Below are 7359 nucleotides of genomic sequence, written 5' to 3' on the forward strand. Positions count from 1 at the left end.
TTGCTGCACCCCTTTGTGGACTGGGTGCACAGTCTTGTTGTAGTTGAGTCTTGATTGCTGTTGGTATCACTGGGAGGAATTGACCTCCATGCCAATTGGCTGTGAGGACCAGCTGTGTCTACAATGTGTCTACAATGGAAGAGCTGCTGTGCAAGTTATGGGGCAGAACTTGCTTCAGTGGAGCTTTGGTGCTCACTGAGTCTTCCTCTTGAGTGTGTCACTTATAGATGTGAAGAGTTGTAATCTGGTATGGTCTCACACTGACCACTGGGTACACTGGCTCTTGGATCTCCATGGAGGGGCAAAGTCAGCCACTGCCTGGGGCCACCCAGCAGGAGCTACAGAGAGATCTGCGGATTCCTCCTCTTTATATTGGGTTTGGAAGTGCCCAGATGAGGCCCAGCTGTGAAGCAAGGCAGGCTGCTGCTGCCAGCCTTGGGTCTTCTTTTGATAGCTTTGGGGCTCCCTGACCCAGCTGCTGCCTGTTTGACAGGTTTTAGGCTGAGAAAGGACAGGCTATTCATATGCAAAAGCCACTGTGCACAGCTTGGGTGGGGTTGTAAATTGGGTAGAGTGGGGTCTCAGAGAATCTCTAGGGCAGAGCAAACAGCAGTGGCTGCCAGTTAGCCCTGCACTGGAGAGGTGACCGCTGCGCCCTCGCGTTCCTGCCCCGATGCCAGACAGTCCAGTTTCTCCCGTATGTGTCTGGGTTCCCCAGAGTCTCACCGGGAACTGGAGTTTAGAGCAAGCGGGAGCTTGTATCTCCCTCCTGATTAAAAACGCCGTGCACCCAGGTGCCAGCCCGTTCTGCCCCTCCACACCTCCTACCAGTCTCAATGCATTTTCTTCTTTACCTCTCTGGTTGTAGTACTTCCACTCAGCCAGCTTTCCTGTGGTTCTGGATTATAGTTGTCCTATCTTTTAGTTGTAATTTTGATGTGGTTGTGAGAGGCAGCAAGTACAGGTGTTTACCTATGCCGCCATCTTGGTTTCTTCTCAAAACTGAGAAAGTTTTAGCATTAAGAACCCAGATGGGCCCTGGCCGGATTGCTAGGTTGGTTAGAGCATCGTCCTAATACCCCAAGGTTGTGGGTTTGATTCCTGGTCAGGGCACATACAAGAATCAACCAATGAATGCATAAATAAGTGAAACAACAAATTGATATTGATCTCTAAAAATCAATAATAAAAAATAAACAATGTAGATGGAAGGTTGAGGTTATAATTTAGAAATTGTAAGATGAAGTGTGAGGAGGAGAGTGAGGGAACTTAATTGCTTGGCTCTATCACCTCTGAAATTTAGGTAGAGATGTTGCCTATTGATAGTGAAATAAATTGCAATGGCTCCAACAGAATGAAAAAAGGAAATGTGTAATGGTTTATATGGGGAATGGATATATAGTCAACCAAGAATGAATACAAGGATTGTCGAACAGCTGTGGAATAAATCTCATTATGGTTCCTGTAACATTTGGGAGCCCAGAAACAGACTGGCCAATAATTAGTCAAATGTGTTTATGAAGTTTTTCTAGGATTATATTCCAGGATTAAAAGCATTTTACAAAAATATATCCAGCATGACAAAATAAAATTAAGTGTCTGTTGTGGCAAAGGAGGAAAAAAAGGTTAAAAAGAATATGGAGCTTAAAATGAGTATAATACTCAGACAAGATATGAGGAAGTCTAGGAATGGACCATAAATGAGTCGAGAGCTTTGTAGTAGCTCTAGCAAATGCATTAATTAGGCAAAACACAAGGAGTGTTGGCATTGAGAAAATACTGGCCTGAGGTCTTCTCTGAGAATCTGTAATCTAATGAAAATGGGGAACATGCTTTGGTTCGGCAGAAATAGCCCTAGGGAAAATCAGTCTTGACTATAAGAAAATTTATAGAGATGCTTCATTCTTTCTGGTGTTAGAAATCTATAGATGTTAGTGGGCAGAATTAGATTGGATTAGAACAATTAGAGTCAAACTCCATTAACAATGAAAACACATATGTCATTCAAGTACTATTCTATAGGAAGTACTTATAAACTTTAAATATTTCAAAATATTGGTTTACCCATGCTCATCAAGGCAGTCAAGTTATATTCCTGCTCATTTTGGGCTTACATTCAAATTCAGATTGTCAAAGCATTCTCAGACATCCAGTGTTTTCATCAGAAACAATTACAAGGAAAAAGTAGAGAATACTTTCTGTGAAAAATATTCTGAAAGAATCTAGTTTCTAGCATCTTATCTAATGCCAATGAAATGATTGGGTGATCTTAATACAGGCCAGTGAGACGTGGAGAATTGGTAGGTAGTGGTACAGTAGTGAGCATAACCATATGTCTGATTTTAAAGACCAAAGCTGATTTGTATTTTCAGTGAGAAAGCAGGTAGTTAAAAATTTTATATATAGGTTTTACATCTCAGAACTAATTAAGGGTTTTTACCTTGACTGTAGCCTTATTTAATAAAATTTTTACATTTTCTTAAATTGACTTTGCACCATTTTTTAATAAGAAGGATTAGAAAATATTCTTTCGTGTATTAAATGCATTGTCGGAAGCTCTTGTTTTAATTAGTTGGAGGATGGATTACTTTGCAGAAACATTGCACAAACAAGTTGCTAATTATTCTCTCAGATATTTGCTAGTGATGAGACCTTATGATCAAGTAGCAAAGGGTGAGCAGATCTAGGAATTATTTTATGTTTGACTGACTGAATAATGACTCAATGAATGAACATTTGCTGAGTGAGGTACTTGAGATAAAAATATGAAGGCATGGCCTCTGCTCTCAGAGTCTAGTCTACCGGAAAATAAGCTACTACAGTCTGGTAAGTTCTCTGATTAAATGCTTGTATGCTGGGAAAGTGGTGAATTGGGAGCTAGAGAATTCTAGAGGATGAGACATTTAGTTGAATTTTGAGAGAAGTTACTCACTTGGTAAAGGATCTCCTAATTCAAGGAAGTATAGAGACCTTACACAGCATAGATCTTTGAAGTGGGAAGGGTACACCCTCTGTGTGGTAGGGAAAAGGCAGGGAATGGCAGGAGATGAGACCAGAGTGGTAGGAAGGGGCTAGAATAGGAAAGAACTTTTGTGCTAGGATAAGGAGTGTCACTTTTTAAAAAAATATATATTTTATTGATTTTTTACAGAGAGGAAGGGAGAGGGATAGAGAGTTAGAAACATCGATGAGAGAGAAACATCGATCAGCTGCCTCCTGCACACCTCCTACTGGGGATGTGTCCGCAACCAAGGTACATGGCCTTGGTCGGAATCGAACCTGGACCTTTCAGTTCTCAGGCCGATGCTCTACCCACTGAGCCAAACCGGCTAGGGCAGGAGTGTCACTCTTAAAAGCTATGTGGAAACGTGGGAGAATTTTGAGTAGAAAAGGTATAGGACTAAATTTGCTCTTTTGAAAGACGGCTCTGGCAGCAATTTAGAGAAGGGATCAGATGTGGGGAACAATATTGTTGGCAACTTGATTATCTGGGATATTGTAGTTAGTAGGTGAGAAGTGGTAGTCCTGAATTAAAGTGGGAATAGTATGGTGAGGAGAGAATCACATTCTGAGCTGGAGACTCAGAGCCAGATGAGACGTGGGAGATGATGGAAAAAGGGGGTTGAAGATAATTTGTGACCTTCGGATTCAGGTCACAGGCTTTTTGTTTTGTTATTTTGAAGTGAAGTTCAATTTAACATGAACAAAATTAACCATTTTAAAATGTACAATTCAGTGGTATTTACTACATTCACAGTGTTGTGTAATAACCACCTTTATCAAGTTCAAAAACATTTTCATCACTAGGCCCTGATTGGGAATTGAACTCACAACCTTCTGGTGTACAGGGTAGTGATGCTCCAACCAACCAAGCTGCCTGGCCAGGACTCCTCTTTTTCCATTCAGTAATTTTGCTTGGTTGCTGCAAATCTTTCTTTTCCAGAATTCTGACAAAGTTGATTCTGATAGTTTTGCTTATTCGGAGGAGGGTTGTGGAGTTTCCTGGAGGGATGGGCCTTGGGGCTACCTACTGCATCATTATTTTGCTGATGTCACTCCCACAGGTGGCTTTTTAAAGAATAAATTTGATGGAAGAGGTGAAGAGTGAGTTACAGAGAGATATTTGAGAATTATCAGATGTAGATAGCTACCCAGCGAGAGCATATTTCTTGAGCAGTTTTCACGGGAAATATTAGAACTCATGTTTATATATTTTAAGAAGTTTTTTTGTCATTTGATATGGAATTCATATAAAAGAAACATAACTTCTAAGTAAATTATAAATATAAATACCTATGAATCTACTACCCAACTTAAAAAAACTGAAACATTAAAGTTTCTTTGAAACCTTTGTATTATATGCAATCCCATTCTTTGCCTTCCCCCAGCTTCCCCCAAAGGTAACCACTGTATTGATTTTGGGTGCTGCAGGGGGGCTTATATTCCTGTGTTTTCAAATAAAACAGACCACAAAACAGCTTAACTAGATATGTACATATCCCCAAGCAGCGTGTTGCTTAATTTTATTTGTTTATGATCTTTATAAAAATGGAAATCTATAGGGAATCTTGTGTTTTACATTTTTCTTTCACTATTGTTTTAATAGTATCCATGTTGTGTATAGCTACATGCCATTCTTTTTAATGAATGCATAAAACTTAAACCTTTATATGTCCTACAATTTATCCATTCTCCTCTTCTTTTCTTTTTTTGAGTTTTTATTTTTTACAACCTTTGTTGTTGAAAGTATTACATATATCCCCTTTCCCCCCCATATCCGTTCTCTTCTTGATAGGCAGTTAGTTTTAGTTATTATTATCTTTTGGCCAGCATGAACAGTGCTACTGTGGACATTTTTATTCATATACACAAGACATATACTACAGTGTAGTGTTTCTATAGGAGTGGAATGCTGAGTCATGGAGGATACACAGGTCATTCTAGTTCCTATTCTGTCGTATTACCTTGAAATTTTAGATAATTAATTTTCAAGTTTTGTTCTTTAAGATTGTAAGCATTTAAGACTAAAATTCTTTGCAACTTGTTACTTTGACAGCATTTTCTTACATGTCTACATTTTCATTACATTTCAACTGTTTTAAACTTCCATTATGATTTTATTTTTGATCCACAAATTATTTAGAAGTGTGTTTTGAAATTATCACATGTAGGTGTTTTTAGTTTTTTCTTTCTGTTAATAAATTATATATTAGTGAATTGCATGGTGATCTGCAAAGTTGGTTGTATGATACTGATTCTAGGAAATTTAGTCTTTCTGGTTTAGCACATAAGCACTTCATGTAGATGCACCATGTAGAGAATTCGTAGCCTTTAATTTTGAAGTTGAGGATTTTCCGTGTCCATTAAGTCAACTTTTAAAATTTCTTTGTTTAGATCTTTAATATTTAACTAATTTTGTCTGCTTGACCTAGCAATAATAGAGAAAAGTAATTTATACTTTTCACCTTATAGTTTTATCAAGATTTGCTTTAGATATTTATATGTATTCAGTGCATACAAGTTTAGAATTCTTATATATTATTGGTGAATTGAAGCTGTTTAACACTAAAGATGCCTTTTGCCTACTTTGTCTAATATTAACAAGGTTATTCCACTATCCTTCAGTTGGTATTGCCAATGATTTCATTTTTCCATTTTCTATCTTTTAGAATTTCCATGTTTTTTATATTTTACTGTGTCTCTTATATATACTAAATAGAAGAATTTGGATGGCAGGTGGGACATTTCAGTTTTATCCTCGTTTACTGGCTTAGGGTCTATCTATTTTACTTATGTTCCTTTGTATAATAACAACAAAATATAAGGTTAATCAATATCTTAAAATCCACATCTTCAAGAAAAAATACAAAAACCTTACCACATTTTACCACCTTAACCACCTTCTTCATTCCCCACAATTTACATGATATTGTTCATAATTTTCACCTCATTTTTAATTGTGCCACAAATTTGGCATTGTTATTTTCTATAGACAATGTTTATTTTTCTTTAACTGTATTTTTATTGGCTGCTTTGCTTACTGTTTCTTCTTATTACTCAGACCTTTTTAATGGAGCATTTTCTTCTTAAAAATATTTTTTAGAAGTTCTGTTAGTGAATGTTAAATGGTGGTAAACTTCTATTTTATATTTATCTGAAAATGTCTTTATTTTACTTCAGTTCTTGAAAGATCTGGGTACCCAATTCTAGGCTGACAGTTTTTCTGGTCATCTGTTCTTTCTGTAGTAGAACATTTTTGAAATGTCTTTCTAATGAAAAATGTAATCTGCAGTTTAATATCTGTTATATGTGGGCCTAATAAGAATATTCTCATGACGAAGCCTCCTAATAACCTTGTACAAAGTTTTTATTAGGTTACTGACAGAATTGCTATACATTTAAAAACTGAAATATGAGTAAAAGAACTTTCCATACAAATATGTGGTGACTGCCCTTAGGTTTGTGGCTAGAGTCACTATAATGCTTATTATTGTGTATGGCTTTTGTTTGCTTATACTAAGCACCAATTTTTCAGAACTCATACTTTATTAGTTGTTGATAACTGGGAAGGCTGTCTGCATTTCAGTCTTTTAAAATCTTATTTTGTAACTATTACCTTGATTTAAGTCAGCGTAAGTGGATTTTTTAAAATAATGTGTCACCTATTTCCTTTTTGCCCCCATGCTGTTTCCAGTCCTTGTCCATATATTTAAGGGGGGAAAGATGAACATAACTGTAATCAGAAGATAGATATCATTCTGTGTTCTTTTTTCCACCTAGTATTATGGAATGAATGCTTCCCACCACAAAGGGTTTGCCATGAATCAGCAGACAGTTGGCAAAGCCCAGGTGTGTTTTACCTCCGATGGGGGAGTCGCCATTTTGGGCCTTTAGACATTCCAAACACTCAGGTAGATTTACACAATTTGTCAACAATGCAGAAGGTTACAGGGGTCCTGCAACAAGCTATAGAAGTTTTATAAAGGGTAAATTGGTTTGGTGTTGGTTTACCAGATTATATTCTCACCTCCCCCCTTCGGTAAAAACCATCATACCGATTCACCTGCTTAAATTTCAGAAACATACTATTTGTGCTTGGTTTTCAAACAAATAGTATTTAATACATAATAGTTAATTCAGTTGTTTCCAGTACATTTTTAGTAAATTATTTTATTGAAGGATTATATGCAAAACATATACCCAAAGCATAAGAGTACAGCTTGATGAGTTTTTACAATGTGAACAGAGCCATAGACCCAGCACCCATCTCAAAAAATAGAATATTAGTTTTGGCTATATATATATATATATTTTTTTTTTAATTAAATCTTTATTGTTCAGATTATTACAGTTGTTCCT

The 7359-nt window shown here is 36.7% G+C and overlaps 1 protein-coding gene and 1 long non-coding RNA gene across 2 annotated transcripts in view; one reads left to right on the forward strand and one right to left on the reverse strand.

Moving 5' to 3' along the window:
- LOC106725592 overlaps positions 1-1116 on the reverse strand; it is a 17115-nt gene extending 15999 nt beyond the window's left edge. Inside the window, exons 1-2 of the long non-coding RNA XR_001361511.1 lie at positions 1028-1116; positions 110-112 (exon numbers count right to left, since the gene is read on the reverse strand). This is a non-coding gene — a long non-coding RNA (uncharacterized LOC106725592). The remainder of the gene's footprint in view (positions 1-109; positions 113-1027) is intronic.
- Positions 1-7359, forward strand: part of TSC22D1 (TSC22 domain family, member 1) — a 170729-nt gene that overhangs the window by 75257 nt on the left and 88113 nt on the right. The gene's annotated exons all lie outside the window — the stretch shown is intronic.

This window comes from Myotis brandtii, unplaced genomic scaffold, assembly GCF_000412655.1.
Source record: "Myotis brandtii unplaced genomic scaffold, ASM41265v1 scaffold174, whole genome shotgun sequence".
Taxonomy (NCBI): Eukaryota; Metazoa; Chordata; class Mammalia; order Chiroptera; family Vespertilionidae; genus Myotis; species Myotis brandtii.